The sequence below is a fragment of the Mytilus galloprovincialis genome, chromosome 1 (assembly GCF_965363235.1).
Source record: "Mytilus galloprovincialis chromosome 1, xbMytGall1.hap1.1, whole genome shotgun sequence".
NCBI classification, from domain to species: domain Eukaryota; kingdom Metazoa; phylum Mollusca; class Bivalvia; order Mytilida; family Mytilidae; genus Mytilus; species Mytilus galloprovincialis.
In genome coordinates, this window is record NC_134838.1 from 2,459,725 (window position 1) to 2,477,614 (window position 17,890).

A 17,890-nucleotide genomic window follows, 5' to 3' on the forward strand; every position below is an offset into this window, starting at 1 on the left:
TTGATTTGATGATCTGCCATATAACGTAAATAAGATACATACCAATTGCACACCCTGAAACGAAAATTTAGTAACTGTATGATTTTAAACATGCAGAATGGGTCGATTATCACGAGTACTGTCACAAATACAAAATTTCAATCCTGGTATCTATGAGGAGTTTACTTACAACCACTTGGACGATGCTACTGTTAACGCAGTTTTTATTCTTCAAGTGTATCCCGAGCCAAGTAGTCAGCACTGTGTTGACATGAATTAAAATTTGATATGATCATAATTATAAACTAAGTACAAAACTTTGATTTTTTGAAAATACTATTGAGATAATATAGTTATGAACAAATTAGAAATTGTTAAAGGTGAAAATAATTGAACACCTTCGATACTTAAATAACTAAAATATCCTACTTATTTATTGTTTTACATTGTTTTTCTTTGTATGATTAATTGACAAAAGGATAAAAAAAAATACTCACCAACTTTCAAATCTGCAAAACGAAAACTAAATATAAATGAGGCCCTAAATAAGTTATAAAAACCATTTTACATGTTTTAATCAAACTAGTAGGACTAGACGTTTTTAAGGGATCACATGTCATTCAGAAACTTTTTTCAATTTAAGCATAAGTGGTTATTGTGTTTAAACCGCATAGATTGGTTTAGAAAATACAAAGCAATGAAGCAAACAAAAACTACAGGCATTGCCTAAAATATAACAGTAGTAATACTGACTGTGTCTACTATGTTATAGTCTGCTGCTTTGCTTGCCTCACCTGCCATGTGATTTCATACCTAGTTAAAATATCTACTATTAGAGCAGAGTATTGAATAGCGGCCTTTTTTATGTATCTAAAGCTCTAACACAACGAAAATATGTCACTTATGATTTTAAATTTTGATTTAACTGATAAATAAATAATATGAATTTATATCGTTTTCGTAGGAAAGGATGTCGGTAGGAATAATTAATTGGACTTCATTATGTCGGTAGGAACACACACAACTTAACTTTAAAAACAAACAAAAAACTTTAGTTTTGGCATTGCCAAAAAGAAAATACCGCCAACTCAAATAACAAAATATGTGTATCTACAACTATTTAGGGATATTTGGAAAAAGAGAGAAAGAAAGATTTAATATATCTTGTATACTGTTCATCAGCAAAATTATAAATAGTCATGCTATTTTGAAAGGATATAGCATAAATACCTGCAAATGAACGTGTTCCAGTCAGGCCAATACCAGTACATACGTCGCATAGATGTGGATAATCATGAAACACTTCTGTTAAATATAACGTTCAAACATTACACCAGAAATTTATAGAAATCTAACGTCTGTGCACAATTGGAATCATATGTATTCATTGATATTGGAGACAACAACGTATTGATGTGACACAACAGGGCTTTGAATGAGTCCAATTTTATTTAAAAACTACTAAATAGTTGCAAACAGACATTTCATTATGTCACCAAGTAAATCATTTATACCATTGAAGAATTACCTTGATTTTTAGGGTAACAATCTGCTTAACCGCCCTCTTAGCTTTATGTTACAATGTATCTGTTTATTATTTTGTGTTTCGCAGGCGATTTTCGAAAAAATCGATTTAACGGAAGAGTTATCATTGTTGCGCATAATTGTAATTAAAATACTCTAATCATGAAAATGAACATATTATACATACTCCATTGATCATAATGAGTCACTCGTATGTTCTCAGATTCGTCATAATTGGCATCTTTTCTACAACAGTACTCAGAATGAGTAGCATTTCCGGGAATGTCTCGCCTGAAACAAAGGGAGATAAAACACATCTATTTGAATAAGGGAAACGAAGCATACACCATATCACTATGAATTAAATGGAATTATTTTAACAGTTTAACCCGCAATAATATCAAGATAAACTATGATTTTAATCATTATCACGTATATCTTAGGAATCGACATGAAAATATTCTGAATTTAACTTATTACAGTTTACCTCAAAATAATAAATGGACTTGATCTAATGAAACATTCCTCAACTCCTGTAATGATTCCATTGTCAGTCATTACTAATTTAGTTGGGTCGTCCCTGCTGAATGTAATTCTTGTAAGATTTTCTCTGTTCGATATGGCTCGTGTGTACGTTCTATCTTGCATGCTGCATTTAAAAGCACAGGAACCCAGAAAATTTACTGGAGAATCTGGAATAAAATATATTGAAGAGCAACGTAAATAAAAAAGCATTTATTCAATCCATTTCTCTGTTATTCTATCGTATTAAAATGCTCTTTATCTCTTTTTTTTTTTAATTATTTTTTAAACAATTGTGACTTGACAACCACATTATAGATGATGTTCTTTCACTAAATAATTCAAATTTTGGTAACTATGTGGAACGCATCTATCCCATCGAGCTAGAGATAAAGGATACTACAGATACAGTTAAGTCGGCCTCATATCTTGACTTACATCTAGAAATTGACAATGAGGGTCGGTTGAAAACAAAACTTTACGACAAAAGAGATGATTCCAGCTTTCCAATTGTGAACTTTCCATTTCTAAGTAGCAATATTCCAGCAGCACCTGCATACGGGGTATATATCTCCCAATTGATACGATATTTCCGTGTTTGCATTTCCTATCATGATTTTCTTGATAGAGGATTGCTGCTCACATGGAAGCTATTAAACCAAGAGTTCCAAATGGTGAAGTTGAAATTATCCCTTCGTAAATTTTACGGACGCCATCACGAGTTGGTTGACCGTGATGGAATAACCGTTTCACAAATGATATCGGATATGTTCCTTACGTCGTAACTACAATCCCCTTCCCTTTAATGAATGTGACCTACCGAATTAGACTATTTACCGGATTTGTTATCACATAAGCAACACGACGGGTGCCACATGTGGAGCAGGATCTGCTTACCCTTCCGGAGCACTTGAGATCACCCCTACTAGTTTTATGGTGGGGTTCGTGTTGTTTATTCTTCAGTTTTCTATGTTGTGTCATGTGTGCTGTTGTTTGTTTGTCTTTTCCATGGCGTTGTCAGTTTGTTTTAGATTTATGAGTTTGACTGTCCCTCTTTTATTGTCAATCTCATCAGGTAGAGAAAAAATAGTACCACTAAGGTATCTGTAATTTGTATGATTTAATGTGAAGTGTACGTATATCAGTGAGAGGTTAAGTTAACTATAAAACAAGATTGATCCAATAATTTTCTTCGGAAAACAAAACAAGTCAGGTGGATAACGTCTGTCGTTTAATTTGTCAGTTTTAATTACTTCTCCTTATAATATATCATGAAGTTCAGTATTTTCTCTTTACTCTTATGATACTCTTATGATACAATATTCCAGAACTTACATCTGCTATCATGATTTTCTAAATAGAGTGTTGTTGCTTACAAGGAAGCATTTAAACCATGAGTTCTAAGACGTGACATTGAATTAATCCATTCGACAATTATACAGACGCCATCACGGACAGATCAACCATTATCTGATTCATGTTTTATAGATAGCTACGAATATGTTCAACTTACAGTTATGGCAATCCATCCCTTTTTTCCTAGAATATAACCTACCGCAATAGACTTTGACAACGTACAAAAGTAGCACAAAGGGTGCTATATGTGATTGCCCTATTAAAGCACCTGATATCAACCAATAGTGTTGATGGTTAGTTCTTAGATATTTAAATAAACATTCGTAGATAAAGGCAACAGTAGTATACCGATGTTTAAAACTCATAAATCGATAGAAAAAAAAAACAAATCCGGGTCACAAACCAAACCCGAGGGAAACGCATTAAATAAAAGAGGAGAATGACGACACTACATTTAAATGTAACCAGAAAGGAACTTAGCATTAGACAAATCCGATGAGGATAACAAATATAACATCAAAACTAATACATGAATTTGGGATAGAAAAGTACCGTGACACGTCTTATAATAATGTGAATTCACACTCAAATATAAGAGATAATAAACGACACAAAAGAAACACAGCGTTAAAATGTAAAACACACAGAAACAAACTATAATATAACAATGACCATTATCCTGACTTGGTACAGGACATTTTAAAAGAAAATAATGGTGGGTTGAACCTGGTTTTGTGGCATGTAAAACCACCGCTTTAATGACCATGTTAAATATAACATAATGACAACACAACATTACAGGACTACAATACAAATAAATAGGAGAACATATTTGACGAAGAAACACACGAATAATAGCTAAAAAAAATCACCAGGTTTAAAATTTAATACACCAGAAGTGCGTTTCGTCCACACAGAATTACTAGTGACACCCAGATACAAAAGTGTGAAAGCCAAAACAAGTACAAAGTTGAACAGCGTCGAGGACCAAAGTTCAAAAAAGTTGAGCCAAAAACGGCCAGGGTTGTCTGTTTGGGACAAGAACATTCCTATTATGTAGTATAATTTATATTTTTGCAAACAGTAAATTTTATAAAATGACTATATAAAAGATATACATGATAAAACTGAAGTATTAACTAATAACAGAAAACAACCGGATACATTACATAAATTGACACAAAAAATAGACACACCCGAGTTAGTCAAGGCCTCAACGATTGATTTCAGATTATATTTATACTAAATACTGATGTTACATTTAATAACAATGAAAATTGTAGCCATGTCAGCTTTTATTTTAATTTCTCTCAATGAATTTGCATAAAGAGTTTTGTAATTGTCATTGTCTACGATTCACTTGATTTTTTTGTGTTTTTCTGACATCAAATGAAATATAACTTTACAACATACAAATTCTTTTAAATGGGAGATACTAATGAAATACTTCATAGAATTAGGTAAGATTATTCAAATAGTCAGACCCATGGTGTACGGGAGGCAATTCTTGATCAACATTTCATTATAGACTAAGGATTAAACATCGCTGTTAAAGAATAAAGCTGTCGCACGAAAATGTTTTAAAAATCGATAAAAGTAATTTGCATATTGTTGTTTTATTGTTGCTCGAGGCTTAAACATTTGAAAGTCCAAAACATAAAACAAACGTTCAGCAAATGATAAAACCAAAACAATATTATTACCATTATGAATTGGGACAATATTACACATCAAGTTAGTGTGCTTCAAAAATATAATAAATGACATAAACATTGCACGATGGCATACGCTTTCACATTTTGATTGTCTCGCTGTTTTGAAGACCCATTGGTTGCCCTTGGCTTTGTTTTCCTCTTCGGTCGGGTTGTTATTTCTTGGACTCCCGTAACCATTCTCAATTTAACTTGATATTGATGAATTATATGTTGTAAACTTTTATCCTTCATAATAACTGATTCACAACTTTTATCCTTCATAATAACTGATTCACAACTTTTATCCTTCATAATAACTGATTCACAACTTTTATCCTTCATAATAACTGATTCACAACTTTTATCCTTCATAATAACTGATTCACAACTTTTATCCTTCATAATAACTGATTCACAACTTTTATCCTTCATAATAACTGATTCACAAATTTGAACAGGTTCTAAATGTTTTTGCAAAACCCCAGTAAGTTATAGACTTAATGTCATTTAGTGGAAAAGGATAAAAAAATATATTGTCGGTGCTATCATTTTTCAAAATTGCACTGTAATAATCTTCACGTGTGTATTCTTTTAATCGGTGGACTATTGACTCCTAAATATATTTCTAGTGAGTAAAAATTACAAAATATTTAAAGATTTGTTTGCCAAAACGAAAATCAAGTTAGCTGACGAAACGTTTACAATACAATACAATATCTGGCATTACATCAACATTAAAAAAAAAGACCAGTCATAACTTTCCATATAAAAAAGAAGATGTGGTATGATTGCCAGTGAGACAACTGTCCACAAGATACCAACATGACACAGATGTCAATTTACATTAATGTTACATTCATAAATTGTGTCACATATATTCTTCATGTTGACCTGGTTTTAATTACAAATGCAAACTAACTTCAAACGTCTTCATGGAAGGCATGTGCCCCTCTACAACTTAAGTGTTAAAAGCGGTATTTAAATATGTATTTCCTCAATATTAATGATAATGAATGTATTTATATGAGACAAACTCTAGCTTAGAGGGTTGAAAATTGTAGAAATAATATCGGGTTGCGATATTATCTATCTTAATTATTTGTACTCAGTGCATACATGTTGCACTTTGTATCAATGCATTAATGTTGCACTTTGTATTCAGTGCATTAGTGCTGCAATTTGTATTAATTGCATTTATGTTGCATTTTGTATTCATTGTATTTATGCTGCAATTTGTATTCATTGCATTTATATTGCATTTTGTATTCATTGCATTTATGTTGCATTTTGTATTCAGTGCATTAATGTTGCACTTAGAAAGTGAAATGTTCACCTACATGTAACAGATTGAATTTATTTTTAGAAATGTTTATAAAAATAATTTCTCGCTTATATGATTTTGTATAAAAACAAATTATCGTTGTCTTTTTTGATTACGTGTTTGTTAAAGAACTAACGATGAAGTATAAACACAGATCTGTTGGTGTTTGTGTTGGTTTCATTTTGAATGCTTGTTTGAGTTTTTAGTCAGTTGTCCATTTACACTATTCTAGCTGCTAAATTTCACTTTTTGACACATTAACCTACTATGTGTTTTTTTTTTAACTCACCGATTGTTTTCAATAAAACAAAATGTTAAACAAATGTCTTAGAAATGGAGATATATATAGCTATAACACACGGTTTAACTTATCATTTTCGTTAAAAAAAAAAATGATTGCACGAAGTGAAAAATATGACCGTTGTTTTCCATTGGAATCGAATCAAGGAAAATAGAGTTCAAATAACGAGTTTCAATTTTTCAAATAAGTTGAACATCTAAACATTTAATAACACTGTTTTTAATTGAAATGATGTAGACCAATGTGCAAATGTTATGTTTACTTTACATGCATTCTGTTCAGTGTCATTTATACACAAACAGTTTAGTCTTCTACAAATGACACAAAGCATAGCATTGCTGATGACACCTAAGATATATAGATTTGTTTTATATCAGACTGTATAGCCAGGAAACTGTTGTCTGTTATTATTGTGTGCTGTTTGTTGTTGTGGTTCATAAATATTTCTTGTTTCTTGTTTTTTATATAGATTAGACGGTTGATTTTCCTGTTTAAATCGTTTTACACTATAGTATACTGTTTGGTGTGAGCTCAGGCTCCGTGTTAAAGGCCGCCGTTCTTTGCACAATAATTGTTAACATTTACAAATTGTGACTTGGATGAAGAGTTGTCACATTGGCACGCATATCATCCTATATTTATATAAATGATATCCCAATATAGCTTATTCATTTTCCATGTTAATAGTGCGGTGACTGAAGGCAGATTTTTTTTAATTCAATCTCCCCACCGAACACACACCTATATAATATATCATTGGAAAGAGGAAATCGTGTACTATAATAATATGCCTGTCGTCAGGACTTGATATGGTCACATTTTTTTTTAAATTGAGGTCAAAGGTCATATGTAAAAATCTGTGAAAATTTGGGAGGGTTTACGTTTTGACATTTTTTTTCTATTTCTAAACTCTACCTAAATACAAATGATACTGTTTTGGCTGTAGTAATGTTTGTCATTATACATAAACTTTAATCATTGAGATTTTTTTATCCAAAAAATTCCTAAATCGACGTTTTATAAACAAAACTTCAAAAATCAAGTTTTCAACCTATAAAATGTTTAGAGCAACTTAACCTTATGAAAAATTTCAATTTCAGGTAAAAATCAAGTGTCATGCAGGACAATACTTTAAAATTATTTTTTAAACTATCATATTTGGTGAGGTATCAAACCAAAGCAATAGAACACTACAGTCAAATATGACCTCAAATTGAATTTGCGGATACTTCTGATTTTTTTATAGACTACTCGTTGCTTTTTGGTTTTTTTCACAATTATTACTGCTTCCATAGTATTATCTGTTGTTGTGTATTTTACTCTGGTTAATGTCTATTACATTATAGGTTTTGTACCTATATCCCCCCTTTTTTTCCTTGCAACGTACCACAAATTTCAAAAGTATTCCATATAAAAAAAGATGTGATATGATTGCAAATGAGACAGCTCTCCAAATGGGACCAAATGAGACATAAATTAACAATTATAGGTCCCGTACGGGCTTCAACAATGAGTAAAATTCATACTGCATAGTCTTCAATTCCAGAAATGAATAATGTAAAACAAACGAAAAATCTAACGGCCTGATTAATGTACAAAATAAAAACGAAAGAAACAAATAATAATTATATAGTATATAGAAACAAACGACAAACACTGCATTACCGTCTCGTGACTTGGAACAGACACATACAGAATGTGGCGGGGTTGAACCTTTTCACGGGCGCGCCAAAACTCCCCTAACCTGGGGACTGGGACCGTGTGTACCAGTGCAACAAGCTTTATACCAAATCAACCGTTATCTCCATCATCTTCATTTTCATCAACCGTCATAAGATATGTTTGTATATTTCTACACATTTCACTCATGGCCACAAGTCTACACATGAAAGGTTCTGCTCAAAACAAACACGTTATTTTGAGTTTTGCTTTACAACTACAGACAAGGTATTGTAGGAAGTCCGAAGACATTTGTTCCTAAAAAAAATACCAGCTTCAAACCATCCCTATCAATTCATCCAAGATTTAACAGAGATCTAAAAAGGGGTTTAGGAAGGTGTTATGACATCCATATGCTTGTCTGCAAAGACGCTGGGGAGACATTATATGAGACGTACACACTATCTTGAATTCGCTCAATTTCATGGTTGGCAACACATTAGATAGCGTCGCACTTTACTTTAAGAAGCATGAAATCCATTGGCATTCAATATTTTACAAGGTGTTTTGAACCAAACTCATGGTACATTTGTAAAGCCAATCCTAAATAAAAAGGAGTAAAAACAAATTGGCCACACAAACGATTGACTCAACAATTGCTTAGCATTTACGCAATTTCCTGAGTGAGAATAGTCTTGGCTGTATGCAGTTTCATCGAGTACCCATAAAATGTATTGTAATGAATACGAAGGCATTGACTAAATTGAAGAAGGAAGAGACAATTCATCCGAAGTTTACTATTCTTCTGTAGAGTTTCGATGTCTTTTGTAAGTATACTTGCAGCGGAATGAAATATCTGTCCGTTATTTGTGTCTATTACAGTTGACATTGAGATTTTGAGGTCAGTTTTAAATTAACTAGCAGCAGATATGGCATCTCAAATAGTTATTTTGCCACTAAATATTATGTTATACTTGCCTTGAACTTGTTGAAGTTGTTTGAAAACTGCATTTCTATAGAAATCAATAAGTTTAGACTGCATTTTACAATAGTACAATATTTTAAATTAGAATCCGCCGGAAGAATATATATATTTATCAAGTAACGGTGTCATGAGGAATGACCATTAAATCGTAGCAGTGTCGTGATCTGAGATATCTGCTTCCACGGGTTTGGATTTGTTTTGGTTGTTTTTTCCTCGTTTTTAGCAAATAATTTGTAATGCAACCAAAATGACAGAGTGCTTGAAGTTTAAAAGATGGACGGGAAACTATTTCAACTTTAACTTTTTCTGACACGGATAAAACATTCTTAATACGCTCATCGGATTCAAACTTGAGTAGTTTTTGATCTTTCTAAAATGTTTTGTTCCAAAAAGCGCTCCAGGTGAACGACTGCATTCCAGAACGCGTACAAATACCCGAAACTGAGGGACAACAGTCAGATAATTGTATGTCGTCATTAAATATCAGACTAGAAGCTTCCTCTCTCTAAAAGGGGGAACAAATATGTTTACTTGTGTAACTTTTGTAGCATGAACGATGATACACTGCCTGCACGGAGTTCTTCAAATTAACAGCTATCGCATGAAACATCTTGATGTTTATCTCATTCAATCTTTTATCCAATGCAGATACAAAAATCGACTTCCCTATACCTACTGGTAAATTGACTCAAAATTTCAGTCGATTTTTTTTTTTTTTTTTTTTTTTTTTTTGGCATATTAAGCACTGCATAAAATTTTTAAATTGAAGTTTTTTACTCCATTCTTTTTCCATTGATTTCTTAGGGTTTTTTTTTCATATTTTGGTCCCGAAATTTTGATCACTTATTAGTTTTATGAAATACTATATGCTTGAAATATTATGGGATAATTTCTATTACTAAAATGAAGAAGAAACTAAAGTTTGTGTCTGAATTTGCAATTAGAATTACCTCAATTTTAAACAGTCCAAACTTCGCAAATTTTATAGATTAGAAGAAAATGAAATACTGAATAGAATATTTTGACATACAAAAATAGCTTCAGGAAAAACTATTTCAATTAATTGTAAGCAAACATACACAATTTTTCATTTTGAAAAAGGGGGTTGGAACTCTCCAATATACTACTAGTCATTAAAACGAGTTTTTAGAAAAATATGACCGTACGAAATTCTGACGACAGGGCAAGAACTAAAGAAGACATATTTGTCTTTAAGTTAAGACCATTTTTAGTCGTGTGTTATTTGGGGAGATTAAACTCGCGATCTACACGACTTTTTACACTTCTGTTACCGCACTATAACTCATGAGTACGAAGAAGTTCCTGATCGACTGTTTTTTAGCTCACCTGACCTGAAAGGTCAAGTGAGCTTTTCTCATTACTTGGCGTCCGTCGTCCGTCGTCTGGCGTCCGTCGTCCGTAAACTTTTACAAAAATCTTCTCCTCTGAAACTACTGTGCCAAATTTAACCAAACTTGGCCACAATCATCCTTGGGGTATCTAGTTTATAAAAATGTGTCCGATGATCTGGCCATCAAACCAAGATGGCCGCCATGGCTAAAAATAGAACACAGGGATAAAATGTATATTTTGGCTTATATCTTTAAAACCAAAGCATTTAGAGCAAATCTGACAGGGGTTAAATTGTTGAACAGGTCAAAATCTATCTGCCCTGAAATTTTCAGACGAATCGGACAACCTGTTGTTGGGTTGCTCCCCCTGAATTGGTAATTTTAAGGAAATTTTGCAGTTTTTGGTTATTATCTTGAATACTATTATAGATAGAGATAAACTGTAAACAGCAATAAAATTCAGCAAAATAAGACCTACAAATAAGTCAACATGACCAAAATTGTCAGTCAACCCCTTAAGGAGTTATTGCCCTTTATAGTCAATTTTAACAACTTTATCGTCATTTTTGTAACTTGTACAGAAATCTTCTTCTCTGAAACTACTGCGCCAAATTCAAACTAACTTGGCCACAATCATAATTGTGATTTATAGTTTAAAAAATGTGTCTGATGACCCCGCCTACCAAACAAAATGGCCGACATGGCTAAAATTAAAACATAGTGGAAAAATGCAGCTTTTGCTTTATATCTTTGAAACTAAGACATTTAGGGCAAATTTGTCAAAGCTTAAATGTCCATCAGAATAAGATGTATTCCCTCAGAAATTTTCAGATGAATCCTACAACCCGTTGTTGGGTTTCTGCCCTAAAATTGGTAATTTTAAGGAAATTTTGCAGTTTTTGGTTATTATCTTGAATACTATTATAGATAGAGATAAACTGTAAACAGCAATAATGTTCAGCAAAGTAAGATCTACAAATAAGTCAACATGACCAAAATTGTCAGAGAAACCCTTAAGGAGTTATTGTCCTTTATAGTCAATATTGAACAACTTTTTGTCATTTTTGTTATTTGTAAAAAAATGTTCTTTTCTAAAACTATAGGCCAAATTGAACAAAACTTGGCCACAATCATTTCTACGGTATCTATTTTTAAAAAATGTCTAATGACCCCGCCTACCAACCACGATGGCCGACATCAGTAAATAAGGTAACAGGTGAGCGACACAGGCTCTTGAGAGCCTCTTATTTATGTTTTACAATTATATATTCAGTCAAAGAATATGATAACATATGGCTACGATTGCGAAATAACCGACTTACTAGTATTAGAAATCCGGTTACATCTTAACCGCGTGAATTACAATTCAGACACAATTACAACAAACAAGCCAAGAAAGACACACACAATAAGAAGAGCCGTGCAGGCAACACCGTCGATATAAACTGAAAACCAACTACAGGGAAGGAAATATCTTTTTCCTGTTGTTATTTTTGTGTTTCGTAAAATTGAATCATCCAAATATTGTAAATAATAAACCTTGCAGTTTCTATTATATTTATCAAAATTCATTAGACCGTTGGTTTTCCCGTTTGAATGGTTTTACACTAGTAATTTTGGGGCCCTTTATAGCTTGTTGTTCGGTGTGAGCCAAGGCTCCGTGTTGAAGGCCGTACTTTAACCTATAATGGTTTACTTTTATAAATTGTTATTTGTATGGAGAGTTGTCTCATTGGCACTCACACCACATCTTCCTATATCTATCTGTTAGAAAGTTTCAAGTGCTAACTTAGATTAGATCACCATCGATAATATCACTAGTGACAAATCATATGCCTTGTCTCAAATTTTGCAAATTCTCCTGTGTGAAAATTAAACATCCAAATCTAGCAAGGAACACCTCTTCTTATCTTCAATAATTTTCTTTCGAGAAATATTTATTCAGTTAAAAATTACTTTGATAAAGTATATAGAGAGTGAAAATACAACATATTGAAACATTTTTTACCTTAAAAAAAATCAAGTTACTTGACGAAACAAATTATAATAACTGATTTTTGAAAGAGTCAAATACAATGATTGGTATTTTAGTGAGGAGAGTATTTTATTGACCGAAAATAGATAATTAATATGTTGTTCATATTCAATTCAATGTCTCATTATTTGTTGTCTTGCATTATATTAATTTTTGAAAAGAACCAGTCATACTTTTCCATGTCAATGTACGATAATGTTGCCATCAGAAACTGTGTCACAAATGTTCTTCCTGTTGACCTGATTTTTATTACTAATACAAACTGACTTTGAACGTCTTCCTTGAAGGCGTGTGCCACTCGTCAAATTAAATGTTTAAATCGGTATTTAATAAAGTATTTCCTCTATGATGATGAAAATGAATGTATTTATAAGGAATCAATCTCTAGCCTAGAAGGTAGAAGGTTGTAGCAATAATATTGGGTTGAGATTTCGTCTATCTTGATTACTTGGACTCAGTGCATTGGTGTTGCACTAAGAAAAACAAATGTACAACTACATGTAACAGTTTGAATTTATTTTTAGATACGTTAATGATAAATTTTATCGCTTTAATGATTCTCTCTTTTTTCAAATTATTTTACTAACGATGAAGTAAAATAAAACAAAATTGTTGGCGTATGAGTTGGATTTTTTAAATGTCTGCTTGGTTTTAGGTCAGTTGTCTTGTTTGTCTCTGTCTATTTACACAGTTCTGACTGATCGCTGAATTTCAATGTTTGCCTCCTCAACCTTTTATGTCTTTTTGGGCTACTTACTGATTTATTTTTTTTTTTCAATATAACACTCTTTAAACAAATGTCTTTTAAAATAAAGATCTAGCTAGCTATAATGCTAGGTTTTACCCATTATTTTCTTCCGAAAATGCCTGTACGAAGTCCAGAATTGACAGTTGTTCTCATTTGATTCGAAAAAAGAAAATAGACAAGCAATTATGCTTTTTAGTTTTCCAGATAAGATAAAAAAATTAACTCCTTAACATTTAAGAACACTGTTTAAAATGAAAAGATGTAGACCAATGTTCAAATGAAATGATTTCATGTTTTGTTTATTTTATATGCATTCTTTACATCTTAATGTAAACAAAAATATTTTTGTTTTCGAGGAACCTGTCGTTTGTTATTTTCTTCTCGTTTTTATATAGATTAGACCGTTGGTTTTCTTGTTTGAATATGTTTACATTTTGGGGCCCTTTATAGCAAACTGTTCGGATCGAGAGAAAGCTCCCAGTTGAAGGCCGTACTTCGTATATCTATATGATTCCTTTTCAAATATAGCTCCTTCATTTTTCTTTTTCACTCAGGAGTACTAAGTAGTTCTTGATCAACTGGAGACATCAACATTAAAGTAAAACTGTATACAGAATTTTATACGTTATATATTTTGCTCATTGTTGAAGATCGCATGATGACTACTTCAATTACAATTGAAATATGGGTACAACAAACAAGCCAGGGAAGACAAACAATGCGAAAAGAGTTTTGGAAACAACAGTAATAATAGAAAAGAAAACCTACTAGAGGGAATATGTTTTCCCTGTTGCCAATTTTTGTGCACAATATTTCTAAAAACTGAAACATCTAAATCTTAACTGACTTTTTCGTTATATTTATCAAAGGTCAACTTCCTTTGGACAATTGCAGGTGTAACCCTGAAAATTACCACTAATGACAAATCATAGCACTGTTGCGAATGTTGCTCATATTCTCCCTTTTCAAACATGAAACATCCAAATATAGAAAAGAAAAGCTCGCCTTGTCATAGAAACTTTTCTGTAGTACCATTAGAGAAATCCTATTTATTTTTAAGCAAACATAACAACAAGGCAAATGCTTTTCTAAACGAAACACAACTGAATATTAATAGAATACGAACCAAGACACTGCATAGAGGGGAAACTGGTGTCCGTAGGAACAACCACAACCACAAATGTGTCGGCTGAGTAAATTTTCGCAACGAGGAGACAACCACAAAGTCAAAAATCAAAATTCCGGATTATCTTCCATGGTAAGATAATGTATGTTCATATGTATCTCACAATGTGTAAAAGGTAAAGAAATAAAAGTCAAAGTTCGACCTTCAACACAGACCCTTGGCTCACACGGAACAGCAAGTTATGAAGGGCACACAAATGACTGGTGTAAAACAATTCAAACAGGAATACCAACTGTCTAATCTATTTAAAAACAAAAAAACAAAAAAAAAAAAAAACATGAACTAAACAAAAACAACATGCAGCGGTTTTAAACGTTTTAACAGACGCAGACATGAGACAGTAGACTTCCATTACAACATAAAAAGAAGCACTATTTAATACATGTAGCAATTGAAATGGCTTTACATGTTCAAATGACATTTCAACACAAACACAAAAAGATATAAACTGATCTATGGCACAATAAAAAATATGCAATATTAAGACGGACGTGCCTATATACAATAGACGTTACAGGTAGAAAGCTAAAAGGTATAGGCAGAAGGTTTTGCATGCCACAAAACCAGGTTCAACCTACCATTTTTTCTTAAACTGTCCTGTTCCAAGTCAGGAAAATGGCCATTGTTATATTATAGTTCGTTTCTGTGTGTGTTACATTTTAATGTTGTGTTTGTGTTGTGTCGTTGTTCTGCTCTTATATTTGATGCGTTTCCCTCAGTTTAAGTTGTAGTTTCAGTGTAATCCGGATTTGGTTTTTTTTTTCTAAATCGATTTATGAGTTTCGGTATACTACTGTTGCCTTTATTTAATAAGACAACTCTTACATGGTACAAAACGGCGTTAAAAAAATACAAAAATAACCAGATGCATTTAAATAATGATTTTGTTTTGGAATACGGAAGTATATATTTGTAGGACTCTAAAGTGCGATGGGGACGCTAAAGTACGATGGTCACGCTAAAGTGCGATGGTCTACGTTAAAGTACGATGCCTACACACGCTAAAGTGCGATGGTCCGCGAAAGTATAGACGTAATAAACATACTATGGATTATGACGTGAACAAACTTTTATACAAACAAAAAATGAACATGCCGAAAGATAAATGTAGAATATTTGATTAACAACTTTAAAGCGAATGTCCATGACTTACTCAATTTAAACATGATAACTGTGTTTTGTCGGCTGAAGCAAATGTGGGTTTTTTTCGGTGCTAGAAGAAGGACTTTTGTCCTGCAGTCGACCATCTTACTATACAGATACAAAAGTATACGCATTTATTTATAAATATCCTTTATCCTGTTTCTATATGAAGCTAACGGATACATTGAAAGCATTAATATTGTTTATGTTGCAGTTTACTTTGCGGTCCCCGTTCAAATATTGATTTTAATGAAAAGTAAAGTCGGTAAAATAAAGGTACGTCATGTGTCCATGCGTAAATCATAAATTGTCTGCTAAAAAATTAGAACGAATTTTGCATTTGTAATTTACAATGACGACTTTGAGAGATGTTCACATTAGTGATAGACTGTGTGAACGGCAAGCTACACCAATTATCAAAATATGTGATACCAGCCTGAATTAAAAAAAAAAACATATACAGGATATATAGATTTTTGTCACACCTGCATTACCATTTTAGCAATAATTACGTGGTCGTTCTTCTTAATTTAAAACAATGATCACTTAAGACTACCGGTAATTATAAAGCCTATCAAATATGTCATAAAACCTTGTACTAGCTTTCGCAAGAAGACAATTTTTAAATCCGTGTTCTTTAATACTTTAGGCCCTTTAACATTACCCTTTTAGTTTATCACGCTAAAGTGAGATGGACTAAAAGGGTAATGTTAAAGGGCCTAAACCAACGTACTTTAGCGAACAAACAGCCATCGCACTTTAGCGTGATACACCATCGTACTTTAGCGTAGACCATCGCACTTTAGCGTGACCATCGCACTTTACAGTACCATCGCACTTTAGAGTCCTACATATTTTTAACCAAATTGATAAATTTGTTCCTCAGAGTGCGAGTACAAAAGTGAAAAATCATCGTAAAACTGAATACTTTTGAAAAGGTGGTAAATATTAAAAATAGTGATACGAGATATAACACAAAATAAGTAAACGTTGAATATCTTATATGTATTAGAAATTGTATTCAGTTTAAACTAATATGAAAGTACGATTTTCGAGTACTGGCAGTTACTGAAAAAAGTAAAATCACAAAAATACTGAACCCCGAACGGAACGTCCCTAATCAAATCACAAAATCAAATGATAAAACGCACCAAACGAATGGACAACAACTGTCAGATTCCTGACTAGCTTGTTAAAAGCCAACAACAATAGAACAATATAAATTGCTACCCACCAAGAAGCTATCAAACCGACAGTTACGAGTGGTGTCGTTGAAATTATTCCCTCTAAAAGAAAACACGAGTTCATTGATCGTAAGGGAAAGACAATGTTTCATAAATCACGACGGATATTTTCCATAATTTTGTAATTATAATTCTGACCACTTTTCTCTGAATGTGACCAATCGAGTGAGACTTATAACCTGGGTTTAAATGTTGCTCAGTATTTTATTTAAACTATTGAGTTTTGTATACTGTTATTTGTCTTTTTTGGTCCTTTTTGGTTTTTGCGATGACGTTGTCAGTTTTGATTAGTTTAAATTACCCTGTGGAATCTTACAATGTGAAATTACAATCTTGTGAAAATCTAAGAACTATCTCTTTCATTTTTTGATAATTATTTAAAATGTCCGATGAATTACTTCTGATTAAAATGTTTTGTTAAATACACTTTGCATTACATTACATATATAAGAAGAAATGTATATATCACTGTACCTGCACTTGAATGAATTAGTAAACACAGAGAAAACAAAATCAGCTCCAGTAATATCATCTTGAATACAAGAGATACAAATTTTGTACGATATCATCTAGATCACTGAAGACAAGAAACGTCACTCACATGTAACAAATATAAACAGATGTTGACATCAAAGATCCTTTTATACTTATATTGATCAAACTTTAATATGCAAGTAAATGATTTAAGTACATATTTTAAAACAAATATGATATGATTGTCCGCATATCTGCTGATAGTTTACTAATCATTTTTGTCATGACAACGGTGTCCGGAGTGAGTTATGTATTAATATGGATGTCTGCTTCGACATCAATATTTGAAGATTTGTTTTTTGTTGGT

The 17,890-nt window shown here is 32.3% G+C and overlaps 1 long non-coding RNA gene across 1 annotated transcript; it reads right to left on the reverse strand.

The window, feature by feature from the left end:
- Window positions 1–1,209: 1,209 nt before the first annotated feature.
- LOC143068006 (uncharacterized) lies at window positions 1,210–17,655 on the reverse strand. The gene is made up of 4 exons (XR_012976088.1): window positions 17,524–17,655; window positions 1,991–2,195; window positions 1,691–1,794; window positions 1,210–1,284 (listed from the first exon to the last, which is right to left on the reverse strand). It is a non-coding gene; the product is annotated as an uncharacterized LOC143068006 (long non-coding RNA).
- Window positions 17,656–17,890: the final 235 nt, after the last annotated feature.